Source organism: Centruroides vittatus, unplaced genomic scaffold (genome assembly GCF_030686945.1).
Source record: "Centruroides vittatus isolate TY-2023 unplaced genomic scaffold, ASM3068694v2 contig_885, whole genome shotgun sequence".
Taxonomy (NCBI): domain Eukaryota; kingdom Metazoa; phylum Arthropoda; class Arachnida; order Scorpiones; family Buthidae; genus Centruroides; species Centruroides vittatus.
In genome coordinates this window covers 1,097,910-1,114,206 of record NW_027122577.1, presented here as the reverse complement: position 1 = coordinate 1,114,206, position 16,297 = coordinate 1,097,910, and the positions used below count along the sequence as shown (strand labels likewise).

At 33.0% G+C, this 16,297-nt stretch overlaps 1 protein-coding gene across 1 annotated transcript in view; it reads right to left on the bottom strand.

Annotated features, from left to right (window-relative positions):
* LOC136983773 (histone H3.3A) overlaps positions 1–16,297 on the bottom strand; it is a 235,384-nt gene that overhangs the window by 8,534 nt on the left and 210,553 nt on the right. The window contains exon 2 of the mRNA XM_067280623.1: positions 4,340–4,382. The gene's annotated coding sequence lies outside the window, so the exon portion shown is untranslated. The remainder of the gene's footprint in view (positions 1–4,339; positions 4,383–16,297) is intronic.

Genomic DNA, 16,297 nt, shown 5'->3' with positions numbered 1-16,297 from the left:
CGTGCGATTCGTCATGTCTCACATTGACTTATTATAGCTAAATAAACTTATTATAGCATAAATGCACTTATTATAGTAATATTATTGCATGAATATGTGAAAAATGAAATAATTTACTTTTTAAGTCAACAAAACACCACCTGGACAAAAATATGTAAAACAGACGATAGACCAGACGATGCAGTCAAGTGCTGACATCTGTTGTCAATAAATTCTATTTCGTACGGTTTTGAGTTATTTTCTATGTGAGACTTTTTTTATGCGGTCCCTGTTGACCGTATAAAAAAAAATATTTTTTAATTGTGTTGCGAAAACTATTTTTTACAGCCATTCGTGAAGTTTCGTGCGATTTTTTTTAATGCGGTCCCTATCCCCCGCATAAAAACAGGTTTGACTGTATAATTATTCTCAACACATGAACTTTCAACTGAAAATATGACATAAGTTAAGTACACTTCAAATGTTTGATTAAATCTTGGAAGCAACAGAAAAATAATAGTGGCATTTATGGTTTGCTGGAGTGCAATGTTAAAACTTGCATGATTGGCAGAATATAGATCAAGTGTCATAAATGAAAATAACTGATTGGCTGCTGTGTAACATTTTTCAATACTTATGCAACAGTTGGGTTTGTTGTCTATGCCACTGTTCTCTAGACCAGCGGTTGGTAACCGGTGGTCCATGGACCATCAATGGTCCGTGAGAAAATTTGGGTGGTTCATGGAGAAATTTGGACATTGATCAACTGAAGGTGATGCTAAGTATTACAAAAGAAATGCAAAATGCTTAGTTGCATTGGGAGTTTTTTAGAATCTAAAACCAAATATGAAGTGACTGTTATCAATAAATAATGAACAATAAACAATATTGTGAGTGAGATTGTCGTTCTTCATGGAAAAACGCTAAGAATCCATAAACTTATTTTAAACAAGCAGCAACAAACTTTAGGCTTACATTAATTTGTTATAACTAAACATGCGAGTTTCATATTAATATAGTAAAATTGAACTTTTATGATCATTCTACAGATTTTGTATCATTTAAAATTGTGAGTTTAGTGGTCCATGAGGTCAGAAAGGTTGCAGACTGCTGCTCTAGAGTGTAGACAACATAAAGAAATGTTTCTTCAGTTTCCATGAAAGCAATAAAATTTAAATAATTAAAAAAAAAAAACAAATTTTATTCCTTTCATAGAAACTGCAAAAAAGCATTCCTTTATGTTGTTGAAATCTAGAGAACAGTGGTGTAGACAATGAACCCAACTATTATTTCTCTTGCATTGTCAAAAACATGGAATTGTTGGAATTGTCCCACAGTGTACCATACTAAATTGTATATAAATGTGTTTTCAGTATACAGAATTTCTGACGTTCAGTAATTATTAGCAAATAACTTATTCTTTGTCAGTATTAATTTTGACATTAACAACATATGTGATAAAATATTATTTCATAAACACAACAACTATAATTTTACTTTGCTATCAAATTGATGCAGCAGACATCACATTAAGCCTATCTATTAATTTAATGGACAAATATACTTTATGTTGTTATTTACAAAAATTAAACACAAACAAATTACTAAGATAAGCTGCATTTTTTAAATATCAAGTGAATATAAAATTACTTTTTCCCTTATATTAGGAGTGAGCAACCCTTGATATGTGCATCAAACATGACTCACTAATAACTTTTTTCTAGTCCTTATCCAGGGCATACTTAAAAAAAAAACCACTCATCTTTTTATATATATATATTTTCCTATTTTGTGAAGAATTTTATTTGATAAATTCCTTACCAGAAATACATATATATTATAAAAAATTTGCAGAATTTTAATTTATTTCTTCATTGTCAGAAAGTCCACAAACTATTGTACATGTAATTAATGCATGGTCCCACACTGGCAATGTTTGATGGTTTGTTGAATCATTTTTCAATGAGTCATAGTCCTATCCCAAAGGACTTGCTGTGAAAGCAAAGTTATGGATTTCAGATTGAGGATATTCAGCCTAAAATGCACTCTATATCATCAGCCAATAAAGTGCATATTAGATTTTTTTTAATATACCAAATCTTTTTGGCAAGTTGCTTCATCAGACTTACTATATGAGATTGGCCAGTTATAATCAGCCAATCTCAGAAGAATTTCAAAGGGAAAAAAATAATAATAATTAGTTTTTGAATAAATAAAAAAGCTTACATCTCCATATTTTAAGATAATTTTTCAAAATCTTTTAATTTAATGACACCTAACTTTTTATATAAGTATAATCATATTTGATTACTATACATCTGATAAAAGTATAACATGTGAATGTACCTTTTTAATTTCTTGATAATTGAAATTGTTTAAAAAATAATGGAAAAGGCACCAGTAGTTGACCATTTTGATATTTTTTATTACAATGTATAGTAATGCAAAAAGCAAAATTCATATACAAAAATAAAGTTTGTTCTATCTTGTCATGGAAAAAAATTTTTTTTTTTATTAGACCTTTGTTTACCTTAAGAAAAAATAATCATGGACTGTTCATTCAGCAGTTGATCAACAAGGTCGCAGGATTAGTTTATGGCATTCACAACCGAGTTTTTCTTCACCAAGAGTTTCACAAATGTGGTAACCATGAAAGAATAAGCAGGCTCAATAATAGGCATTTTGTGGAAAATACACACCTAAACACAACCCCCATTATCTTCTAAAGACCTGACAATTCCTCACATGGTCAACTACCAGATGGGGTAGTGCACAATAAGTTTTCTCATCATTGTGAGTGAGGCAACCTGTTATTCTTATGTCATTGAGAATGGGGTCATCTTATGATACCATGAAGACGGATCACCTAAACCTGCTAGAACGAACTAACATGCATTGATTTTGGCTTACACGGTTGACTACGGGAAGAGATTGGCAATAGGAGCTCCCACCCTATATATTTATAACTGAAATAAAATTATATCCAGAGAAAATATCAAATTACTGAGCTATCCATTCTTAATTACTATCAAATTCTTCTAAAATTTCTTGTCCATATTATTACCAACATCATGGGAAATAAATTTATCATCCTCTAAGAAAGTTAAAATTTTCTTGTATTTACAAAATGAACTAGAGTGTCAAAATATTGAATAAATTCCTCGATAAATTAATACAAATAAACTGTCTTAAAATCTATATAAATCTTATTAAAATTGTTCTTGAAAATGAGAATTTCAGTTAGTAAAAAATACTGTTACGTAATTGTTCTGATAATATGAAATATTCAATGTTTAAAAATTAATCTTATAAATATTTCATAACTATATTAAAAAATAAATGGGTAGTTTTTAACAAGCATGCTTAAATTAATTTTCTTGCCCAATAAAATCAATAAACTTAATTCAGTTATCAAGTTTTATACAAATATCTCTATCAATTCATATTCCACAAATACTATGAAATATAAATCACTATTTCAAAATACTGTACTCTCACAAATTTAGAAACAAGTAAAAGAAAAATAATGAAGTAAAATTTGACATTTCAAAATAATTTCTCTCAAAATATTTTGATAAAATTATACCTTATTTTTTATTAGAACAAAAACACTACACCATAAATCAAAATATATAATCTTTTTGAAAGATTTATTCGCTATTTTTTGTTAGAACTCTGTAGAATATTTCATTTTGTAAATATTAACAATAGATTCAGATCTCATTCTGTTGTTAATATCTTATTTTATATCTATCCGAATTATAAGAATGTTCATCAATGAACAAGGGAACTATTTAAAAATTTCAATCAAGTAAAAATCAAATAGAATCAATATGAATTCGTATGAAAAAATAAAGATGAATTTCATTAAATGGTAAACATGTTTTGAAATCCGAATGATTAAATACAAGCACCACGTGCCGTTTAAATTAAACACGTGTAGATCAAAACGAAAAGAACCATGCTCACAAGGCAATGACGCACGTGCAATCAGATGATAGAAAGGAAGTGTTGAATTGAAATGCTGCCAAACGAACAGCGGGAAAATGGAAGTCCATCGACACACATTAATAACACACCGTTACAAATACCATTTCTATACGCTTTTCTTATTAAAAAACATTAATTATTACCTCATTCTTACAGTAAACGAAATTTAAATTTTTAAGTTTCTAAAAATAAAAAATAAAAAAAATGGCCGTCATTACTAAGACTAACCAGAAAGACAATGACAACATTAATTAATCTTTATTTCACCAATTATTCATTAATTTTCGCCTATTAATAAAACGAATAACGATTAATGTTAAATATGAAGATAAATTTTAATTAATAAATTCATTCATACAATCGAACTTACCGGATCACAACAAACAGAAGCTAAAGAACTTTCCAAACAAACGATTCTCTCACTTACGGATAACGTGACGTCAAAACAAGACCCGCGCGGATTGGCCCAGTTAAATTATAAACTTTATCCGATTGGACATTCTTATCTATAGTACCATTGGTTAAAGCCGGACTTTTCCTAGATGGTGGTTGGCTAAAAAGCATTGCGTTCATTGGTTTAAATATTAGCAGTTCAATCCACTCTTTGGGAGTATAACGTCGAGGTTTCGTTATTCTTCCGTTGTTGTTCTTGTTTTAAGTGTTACGATATACTAGATGAAAAATTAAAATCTGATAAAATACGAAGACGTCTTTTCATTTTTCCAGTTTATTTATTTTCGCGTTTAGTTGAATAATATTGACATTTTTTTCTTAAGGAAAATATTCTTTACAATTTTATTTAATGAAAAAAAAATCGAACGGATAAATAAAATATATAAATATTTAAATTCTATTTAAAAAATATTAATCATTATTTTAAAAATTGCAAATCTGACGATAATCGATTAAAACGAGAACAAAATCAAACGAGAAGGACATTTAATAAAAATATCGTTAAGTTACTTTCATCGAAGGAAATGTAAATAAGTAAATTGATTACTTTTGTAATATTAATTCCTAATTTTGATTAAAATGAAATAAAATATCTAAAGCAACTAATTTAAATCGCAACAAAATAAATAAATAAACACTATGACGTCAACGTTATTTGGAAAAAGTGATGTCATGATTAAAGCATTATTTTAAACTAAGTTAAAATTTAGAATAAATTTAAATAAAATTATTTTATTAATATTTTGTTCAAAAAACAGAAATTAAGTTTTATATTTTAAAAAAATTCTTGATTGTTTTAATGTGGCAGGCTACCGCTCAGGGAGACCCGGGATCGAAAAATACCGGTCCGACCGGATCAACCGCCCCATTGTGGGCCTGGCCGAACCCATAATGAACCTGCTAAAAAAGAGGCCCTCTTAGTACCACAGGGCGGAAAGAGTTAAAAAAAAAACAAGTGCCTTATCAATAAATATATTTATTTTTAAATTATTAACAGTATACAGATATGATACGGTATTTTAATCGCTTAAACTGTTTACTGTGATAAGGACATCATATAATTTATTAACGGTTGGTATCGTTTAAAAAAATAATAAAAGACTGATTGAATTTTAGTGGTCATGTCACGCGTTTCCAATAAATGAGGTTGCCATAATTTCAAACCAGAAATAGGAACTCTAAACGCGGTAACATTATTGTGAAAATTCATGAATATCCAGAAGCTAGGTCCTAGTCGACAAGTGGATAATTCTAATTAAACTAATTATATTGACTAATTAAATATTTATTTAAATCAAACCAATTTTTGTGTGTAAAACCAATTGAATTTGTTTGGCTGGCATATTCCAACTAAGCTTTTGTTAGAAAACTCGGCTGTCCCATGGACCTGGCCCAACCCATGATGGACGTGATTAAAAATAAAGATCCTCTTATTGCTCATAGAAAGGAAAGAAAGAAAGAAAAAACAGACCATGGTCAAATATAATCATTAATTATTTCACGAAACATCTATAATTTTGGAGCCATCGCATAGCACTAAATAGGGCCAACAGAACCTTAAAGAAGTCTTCTAACTAGAACGGCGGTTCTGTGTTGATGCGCCTATTCTCTCTAATATAATTTGTCCGCCATGTTACCGGAGGTTTTGGTCATATTGTGCTCAAAAAGGCAACGAGTTGTTTGGATTTTTCCCGCAATAATAAATTAGGGGAGAGATATATTTACAAAGTTTTAGTGGGAATAAAATGATATCGGCTTTACCCTAGTGAAAATAACATTTCATCATCAATGACATTATTTGATATCATTTCTGAAATGGTTTTTCGTTAGTTTCAAAAGAAATTATAAGAAATGGTATAAATTTATATCAATAAATGAAATTAATATTTATAAAAATTATTAAAATTGTTTCTAACATACATATCATTTAACACCAGTTATGTAATATCAAGTAATATCAGAATGTAAAGGTGAAATTTAGACATTTCAAGTTTTTTTCCTAGAAAAGACTGGAAATTGTTCTAGAACGTTCAATTGTGAGGGTTGTAAAAACCCGTCGAAATTACAAACAATTATAAAGTTCCGAAGTCGAGAAATCGCAAAGGTTAAACCGGAACAAGAAATTATATCGGAGAGAGACCAGACACAAAAGAAACTTTCTTAAAACTTAAAACAAACGCGACTCGATGACGAACAACCGAGGGGGATGTCAACGGAGAGAGGAGCTTTGTGCATACGAGCGTCGGAATCGGGAAACAAAGGGGAGTAAATAGCCACAGAGACATCTGGCAGACCGCTTGGCGACAAAACGTCAGAGGGAGGGTCATAATGGCGTAAAATAGGAGCGCGGACTTCAAAGGCTCCGTCAACCCCTCTCGACCCGGATCGGTCTCGGGTTTCGGAAAAATCTTATAAAACCCCCGGATCTCAGGGTCGAAGGGCGGTTCCTCTCCAGTCGAGTCTTCTCCAGTCAAGACTGTCCGAAGATCCCGTGAAACCAACTCTTCCGCCTACAGCGGCCGACAGAACTCCTCCTCCGCTACAACGGGACCCCATCCATCCATACACCGGTGCCACAAGAAAAGTGTCTCTCCGAAATCGACCTAAGAAGCCCGGAACGTTCCCGGAACCGGCACCGGTGCCATCGGTGCCGGTTCCGGTATGCCCTCTCACAGACAGGATGCTGTTTAAGCAGTCTTCGAAGTTAGTGAGTAGCGAGGTTGAAGCCGAAGTTTTAAACGCGAAAACGTGTACGTCGGACGTTCACCGCGGCTTTCCTGTAAGCCTGGAAGTTTGACAATGGCGTTTGGAAAGTCAGTGGAATCGTGCTCGACATTCCAAATGCCATTGTCAAACTTCTAGGCTTACGGGAAAGCGGCGCTGAACGTCCGACGTACACGTTTTCGCGTTTAAAACTTTGGCCTCAACCTCGCTAGTATGTAAATACCATAGCTTCTTCCGACTGTATCGTCAGAATTCCCGACACCAGTTAGAATAAAATTATTCCGCGTCCTAACTCGCGATTCTATTATTTTTATTTTTCCATCCCAGTGGCTAAAGAATAAATTTAAATGATCGGAAACTTAGAAAGTATATCTAGTTCCAACGTTTCGCGGTAACGCGAGCCGATGATGGGGTTAGGCATAAATCAATCTAAATGTTTAGAATATATTTATCATATGAGATTATAACTAAATATAAATACAATAAAAACAACTATGATAAACATAAATGACAAGTTCGACAATCCAAAATATGCCAGGATATCTAATCCTAAACTTCTAATTCTATCCTGAAAGAGAGTTTACATAAAATAGTCATATTACCTGTCCATACATACGTCTAGTAGCTCTTGGGAACAACGGGAGGTTGAGAACCGGAGAAAGGATGGCTAAAGTCTCGGGCACTGGGCAAAGGCGCCAAAACGAGAGCATTGGCTAAACATTTGACGTTTGGTGTAAACATCAGACGAGAGCGGGAACAAAAGCAAATGGGAAGGTGTGCTTTCGCCTTTTATATAAACCTTCCATTCAATACGCATTATTGAAATATTACGTTACACTTCCGACATGAAGCGGAAGTGGGCCGTTTATCTATGTTAATAAGACAGCTGGTAAAGCCGCATATATAAAGAGACTAACGTAATTAATTTCGCGCGTTAATCAAATTCCGCGTTAAGCAAGGGATACCTGTATAAATATACTTAAAATATGTAGAAATTTGCAATACTCTTATTTAAAAAAAACAAAAGGTTTTTAAAATCGTTTAATATTCTGTTTACAAACGAAAATATGTTGTTTATTAAGCAGACGAAAATAAATCAACAAAATATAGAAATTACGAAGTAATAATTAACAAGTTGGGTGTTTTAGTATTGCACAAATAAAGTAGAAGTAACTGCTCCACGTTTTTTACAAAATTTGTAGTTTAAATCATTTTATCGTAGTTTAAATAGGAGCTTTCTGTCAATAGTCTGTGTTACCTTGATACCCGGAAGTCGGGTATCATGGTAACGTCCACGACTCCGTCCACTACTCGAATGACTTGCCTTGGACCAGTTTATTTACTTACAAGTTAGTACCGTACTAAAAATAATAAAATATGCTAAAAAGTTTAAAAAAAGAACACACAACTAACTGGCATATAATGGTAGATGGTTCTCAAGGGTCCTGGTCGACTACGAAATTTTCATGGATGACTGACCGGTACATATTACATTCTGTCTCTCATTTGGTTGTTCTGGTTCAAATTCGTCGGAAAATTCAAATAAAAGCAACATTATTTTGAAATCATGTTATAGAAAATAAAATTTTTATAGTTTTTACAAAAAATGGCGTGGAAAAATTCAAAAAATGTGAATGTTAAATTGTTAAATGTAAATATATTCCCAAATATTATATTTTGCATTTAAGCTAACATGTAATGGAATTTTACGTGAAATGCATATTGAATATATATCGAGGAGGGCAGGCCCACAATGGGACGACCGGGTGGTGAGGGACGGGGCCCGACATATCCGAACGGACCACCCCCCGAAAAATTCCTGGGGATTATTCGACCCGTTCGGATTCGATCCCGGGTCCCCCAGAGCGGTAGGCTGCCACCTTTACCGCTCGGCCATCCGGCCGTCCATATGTCAAACCTGTACCTTCACTACCCGCCGCTCCATAATGGTTTAGGAATAAAGGCTCTTTTATTGCATAGGGGCAGGGGTCAAATGAAATAATAATACGGTAACTCCGAAAAAATTTCGAAATATGTTAACTCTAGCTTTACTGAATAAACTAATACATTACTTAGTCCGAATGAGCGGTAGACTGTCAGCTTAACCGGAGTCCACTACTCATTCCATATTAGTGGATTCCGGTTAAACAGGCAGCCTACCGCTCTGGGGATCGAATCTGGATGGGTCAAAAAAGCCCCAGAAATTTTTCAGGAGTGGTACATCTGCCCCGTTTGGGTCTGGCCGAACCCACGATGGCCATGAAAAAAAAGACCTTATTGCCCACAGGGCGGAAGAAGTTGGGAAAGAAACCACAAAGCTATATTTTCTATAACGATCGTCCGAACAAATAAAATATTGTCTACTGCATGCTGTATTATCTTTACGAACAATACATTATCCCGTATTACACACGTTATTCGACTTACTGAACTTTTTATTTGTGACTATGAAAGTCTATTTATTTATTTGGCAAGTTTTCTTTTCACACTGTGCACGATATTTCTGTCATGACTAAAAGTACAACCGACTGTAAAAGTTTATTCATTTGAATATTTTGCCCGTAGGAGTGAAGAACGACAAAAAACATATTTTACTTAAAAGATAAGTACATTATTACAATAACATACTTCAAGAATTTGAATTAATGTTTTTGGATAATGTGAGATGGAGCATCCTACGGTGTGATTTTCACCTTTCGTATTCATCTCTATTATCAGTTTAGCCTATAACTCCCTCTCTTCTAGCCAGAGCGCATTTTAAATTTAAAAAAGTTTTCAGTTGCGATTAAATAAATTTTTCGAACATTTTATACAGGATGATCATACTTAAAGTTGTCCTATTCAGAGGACTCTGTAGCTCGAATCAATCAGCCGGTTGACGCCAAAATTTGTGTACACGCTATTTATAGGAAGTGGAAAATAATTTTGCAAAAAAAAGTTTGTTTCAACATTATCCGCTACAGGGTAAATGTCGCTGCAAGTAGAGAAATGAAATGCAGCCGACACTGGGTTTAAAAATACTGACAAAGTGGGTGCCATTCTTATCAGCTACAGCTACGACGGCCATTACTTCGCCTTAGGGTGCATTAATTGTAAAACTCTTTTATGAAAATCGGGGTAGTGCTGCGGCTACTATTGCTGTCATAAAAACTTACGCTGTAGACCAATGTCGCCACAGGCTGTTGGGAAAATGATAATGCAATTTGAGACAATTGAATCCTTAGGATTAGAATCCTTGTGCAATTGCTCTAAATACGGTAAAAATCAGAAAAAAGAAAAAAAAAAAAAAACAATTATAAAAGTCAACTGTATGAGCATTTAAATATAATTAGACAAACTAATAAAATGAATAACAACAATGGTAGAGAGATCCACCAATCATGGTTAAGCATTATAAAAAGAGGGAAGGAAGAGGTATAAAAGAAGTGATAGGAACGTATTAGAATAGAAATTAAGTAGAAACGAATAAACAAAAAGAAGTAAGTTAATTGAAATAATAATATTTTAGATAATAATTAAATTTATCGTTTTAAACTGATTTTAATGTATAAAAATCAGGAATGTGTAAAATTGTATGGTTGCTGTGGATCGTGAGTTTAAGTGGAAATGTAGAGAAGATCGGAAATACAGAAGTTGTAAGAATTTTTAAATTTATTGTCGGGAAATGTTTGTGTTTTTAACTAATTTTAGTTATAATTGTACCAAGTAATGTTTTTATTGTTAGTTGTAGAAAGTGTCGTTTAAAGGCCTGCCGAGGAGGGACGAACAAGTCCGAAACACATGTTTAAAGTGTATGTGTTCGGGTGAACTAAATAAAGAACATTATTTTTGATCTGTAAGACTAAATATCTGCATCCATAATTTCCAGTATAATAAGTCCTGTTAATATATAGAAAGTACTAGTATACAAAATAAATTTTAAATATCGTTAAAAAGGACACAAAGGCTTAATAATAATGAATCCTTAGGAGTTCAATCTGACAGGGGGCGAGCACTGTAGAAACCGTTGAAGACGTTACTACGGCTATTGTTGAACAGGAAATGGCGCCATTCGCAGCACACTTTCCCTGCAGGTTTGTTTTTCAGCGCCATATAGCGAACAATTTTGCAACTAAATTTTTTCTTTGCAACATCTTTTCCGCGTTCTTTGAATAGGCTGTATAGTACACGAATTTTGTTGTCGATCGGCTGTATTATTCATTAAGCCATTGGTTGGAGATACGGTCATCTGAATAGGACAACTTTATGATACAAATAATTACCTTGTTATTATTATAGTCAATTAAGAAAATATGGCAAAATATTAAAAAATAACATTTTATAAATTACGTTGCTGATGATTATTTTTGGACAAAAGGCCATTAGGAGGCATGTACGGTACGTCCTCAAGGAAGGACAAATGGAGCGCTTGCATCTTCCAGGGATCGAGTAAAAAATTTCAGAAATAATCGTAAAAGGTGATTGAGATATTTGTGGGGTTCGGGCTGTCAAGATGTTTTATTACGTACGTTTTTGATAGGGTCCTGCCACCAGGTGTGTTTTACCGGACACACCACCGACTGGGATGAAGTAAATGACTAAGGCGCGAGGGTAAGAGTCACTCTGAAGTCCAGGAATGAGCCTCTCAGGAGGAAGAATACAGAGTCAGATATAATCAATTAAAAGGAATTTATTAGAAAAAAAAACTGAAAGTTCAGAACAGAGTTATCAAATCCGATTTTTGGAAATTTGCCTATCTTTATCTATACAACGAAGGGGGTACCTAACGGGGGGTATTCGAACTACGCGACTCACAACATACCAGTTAAACAAGATGTCTTCTTTCGTCTATTCAGACAGTCGATCAATCTCTTGATCCTATTTCCTCTCGCTCTTTCTTACTCGTACTGCTCTAGTACTGTCTGGACTGGACTGCACTCTCTGGCTGCTTAAGTCCTGTGTCTGTCTGACCGCCTCTGGTCTATTCTCTCTTATCTGTTGTCCTGAGTCTGCTCTCACTTACTGCCTGTCTTGAGTATTCTCTGTCTCTCTGAGTATGAGAATGATACTGCCTTTTCGTCGGACTGGAATTCTCCTTTTTAAATATTTTCAGCATGTAACAGGGATAATCCCCTTTTTGTGAATAAAGATATTTGAATATTGAATATTTTCAGCATGTAAAGGTTCGTCATCCGGTGATGATCCATTTGTGGTGTCATCATCGAGTGACGATTTATTTGCGGTGTCGTCATCGCAGCTGAGATGATTGTTCTCTGTTGTTTTTATTTGGCAATGACCTCTAGCTTTTGTAGAGTCATCATTGAGTCGATGTCACTCATCTTTTGGGGCAGTTCTCATCACTACTCATTGATTGCTTTGTCATCTTTCCCTTGGCATGTTGTGAGATTTGGATAATAAATTGTTTTATTCTAATCGTTTTAAGTTAATATTAAAATTTAGAAAAGGGGGGTCCCTAGATTGGTAAAATAGGCGAATTTCCTCTTACAACTTCGGTTGTTGTTTAAAATACAATTAAAGTTCACGCGAATACATAATTAGCAAAAAAAGGTAAAAATAAGTGATTAAGTAAAATTTATTATATTACAAATGTTGTAAACAGTAGTTCACAAATGCTAACATCGAGGTATTTTTGGAGGGGGGGGAAATGGTGGTCCTCACATATTTAACCTTACAATCTTGCCCATGGGACGCTTTGCTGTCTTAAGTCGCCCATCTTAGATGTTGGTACTGTAGCTGTGGAGTAGTTCATGCAATGCCAACTTCCAGTTTGTGACAGCCACTTTATAACCTTGTTATCCCTTGCTGATGAGTACTTCGGGCGACCGGAACGTGATTTAAAAACGACACTCCCCGTAGGTTTTCTTCTCGATTGTTCCTTTAGGGTCGATTTACACACAACAGTGACGTGCCGGCACAGTGCAGTAAGCATCGATAAATATAACACATAGCCAATCAGAGTTTTATGTACTACACTTGTATGATTGACAGAATACAGATCATGAGTCGTAGATGAAACTCTGATTAGCTATGTATGATATTTATCGATGTTTATGCACAAAACGATCACTGTGCTGGCACGTCACTGTTGTGTGTAAATCGACCCTTAACCGTAGAACGATTGCCACCCCGTTCGATATCTACTAGAGCAGTGGTCCCAAAACTTTTTACTATCGCCCTCTTCAACGATTCCTCAAATCCTTTAATCGACTCCCACTTTGTTTTTGTTAGTACAGTTAATAATAATTAACTAATCTGGTGGGTTACACGTTTTTATAGGAAAGAACTACTTAGCAGTGATGTGGTGGTGCCAAGGCAGACGAGGGCGGCACCCTGGTACTTTTTTTAAGCAGGGCGAAACCCTATACTTTTTGAACATAAGGTTGGACTTTAGAATATTTATCTCGGTCAAAAACTGAGAAAATTACTTGTTACACGCTTTTTGCGCTGATTATGAATACTTTTGGCATATTTAAGTCGTTTTGCAGATATTGCGCCACAAAGTTGCGCTTTGCCCAAACATAACTCCATAGACAGTGGAGATTCAAACTCGGGGAGCAGGTTAGGGCCCAAGTACTTTAATTTACAACTACATCCGTTACTCAGTGTCCAAATTTACATCCCGAACTGTCATATACATAACCTACTGAATTAATAATTTTTAATTAACCGTTCTGATTTGACCCGTGAGTCAATATCGACCATTTTGGGACCTCTGGTCTAGACGATAATCCTTCAACTGGACGAAAACGATGAGATACCTTTGCTGAATCGAAAGAAACGTGTCTTTCATTTTGCTCACAACATCGTACTGTATTACAAAGCTGCCGAGTGTTTATGGCTAATTCCAGTTCAAATCCCTCCATTAAAGACGGAGGAACATGGACGGTAAAATTAAGGCGACATTGAACATCAACGAGTGCTGCCATCAATCGCTTCTTTTGACCATGATAATTAAAATGGGTGATTGATTGAATCTGTCGTTGACGTACAATATCGCCTTAATTTTGCCCCGTGTGCACTTATTAAGTTATATTCTAGGAAATGAGTAATAAGAACACCTCCGTGGACGGTGGTGTTCTTATTAGTCATTGTAAGCTAGCATATGATTGGTTACTTTCTTTCGTCTCGATTATAAGAACTGATCTGTATTTCAGATTGTTTTTACAAAATAACTAAATTTCGTAAGAATCTACACGAAATTACCAAGAAAACGATATAAAAAAAACATTAACTGCATTTTTTTAGTTAAAAAAAACCTCGACATGTTTGTAACTCGTGCAAGACTTAACAACTGCTATTATATTTAATAAGTCTTTATGATTGTTATATATTAAACAAAAGTAAATAATTGTTATAGAATGGTTTGGTTTTTATCAAAGTTCATATTTATCAACATTATATTTCTATCTTCCATTAAAATCAGATCTTTATAATAAACATAACGTTTTAAAATTACTGGTACTAATTCGTTTCTTATCACCCGAATTCCATCATCATCGAAAAACATTTATTGATATAATACTTTATAGTGTATATTAATATTTTGTGTGTTCATTTTATTTATTAATCGATTGAAAAAATAAAAGCGGATATTTACCATACGATTTCATCTGTGAAAAATAAATTTTGCCAAGAAACAATAGAATCTATTAGGCCTATTTTCTGCCAGGTCGGCATAATATTTTTCAATTAACGATACACTTGATGTAATTTTTCGATTATTTTTATCTCAGATTTGAAATGGAGCTACTAACCCTTCGAATAAAGAAGAAAACGTTTGAACATAGATTTTAGCGTGAGGACGTGTATGAATCACAATTCAATTCGCCTTATTAAGTTCTTTGCTAATAAATCGATTAAAATGATTAATAAGCTAAAAAGAAAATTAAACTTAATTTTTCTGAATAAGTTTAATTGTATTAGCTATTTGCTCATAATTTTGTTTTAAATAATTTATTTATTTTTTAAATAGATAAATTTAGAAAGTAAATAAAAAGTTATTCAAAATAACGATAAACTGATATCATTAGATATTTAATTAAATGTAAATACAGTAGTTATTTTAATATGGTAAAAATAAAAGGTGGATTCTAATACTGACTTACCTTAGGAAGAAATGAAATATTAATGGTTTAATTGAAGAAAGTCACCTATCTTTGAGTCGAAATCAATAGCGGAACATTAGAAAGGCGTTATAGTAGTACACAGAACAGCAAAAGAGTTATAGACAAAGTTAATAGAGATGAATATATTAAAAAAAATTGAAGCCAACAAATTTTATAGCTGTTATAGAGGAATATCAAATAATTTTACATCAGCTTGTAATATCAAAGATTTCTATTTCGAGATTATTTGTCACAGAAGAAGTCATTATTACCAGACAAGCCAGTTTGTTATTTTCTAAATATAAAAATATTTTTGCAGTTAAAAAAAAAAAAAATGCAATTTTTGAGCTTTTATAATCTTAAGTAGACTACTAAAATTCCTAATTATTTAACTTAAGAATTTTGAGAGATTTTCTAGAACAAATTCATCTGGTGTCTGAGACAGTACTAAGCTATACATCGAAAAAAAAAGAAAAAAAAAAATTCTAAGTTCGATTTTGCCAACAGAAAAAGTTCACTCCTGTTATCATTATTTTAACAGAAAATCCAACAAAAGAGCTGCTGAAATATCTATTGTTATTTGCTCATATTCATCAGAAAATCAGAATAATACTGATCTTTCCATGTTCTATTGTAGTAAAACGCTGGTTGCATGGGAACTGACATTATGGATCTATTTTCCCAGATGAAATCGTATAATGGAAAGTCACTTTTAACTCGATATTGTCGCAATCATTGATATATTTATTGTGTTGTACATGTATTGCATAAACTAATTATAAAAATGTGTTGGATCATATATTTTCTCATTAACAAAAGATGAAATTAAAATACGGGTAAAGATCACTTTTAAAAATGAAAATTTAATATTCTGGATTTCCAGATATATTAATACAATTTTCTTAAGTATTATTTAACTTTTATAAAGCTTTTTTATTGCTTAAAACAATTCATTTAAAAATCTTTTTTTTTTAAATATTTTTTTAAAAGATAATTGTATTTAAGTAACAACCAATTAAAGGTTGTTATTGAACAACATAAAAATT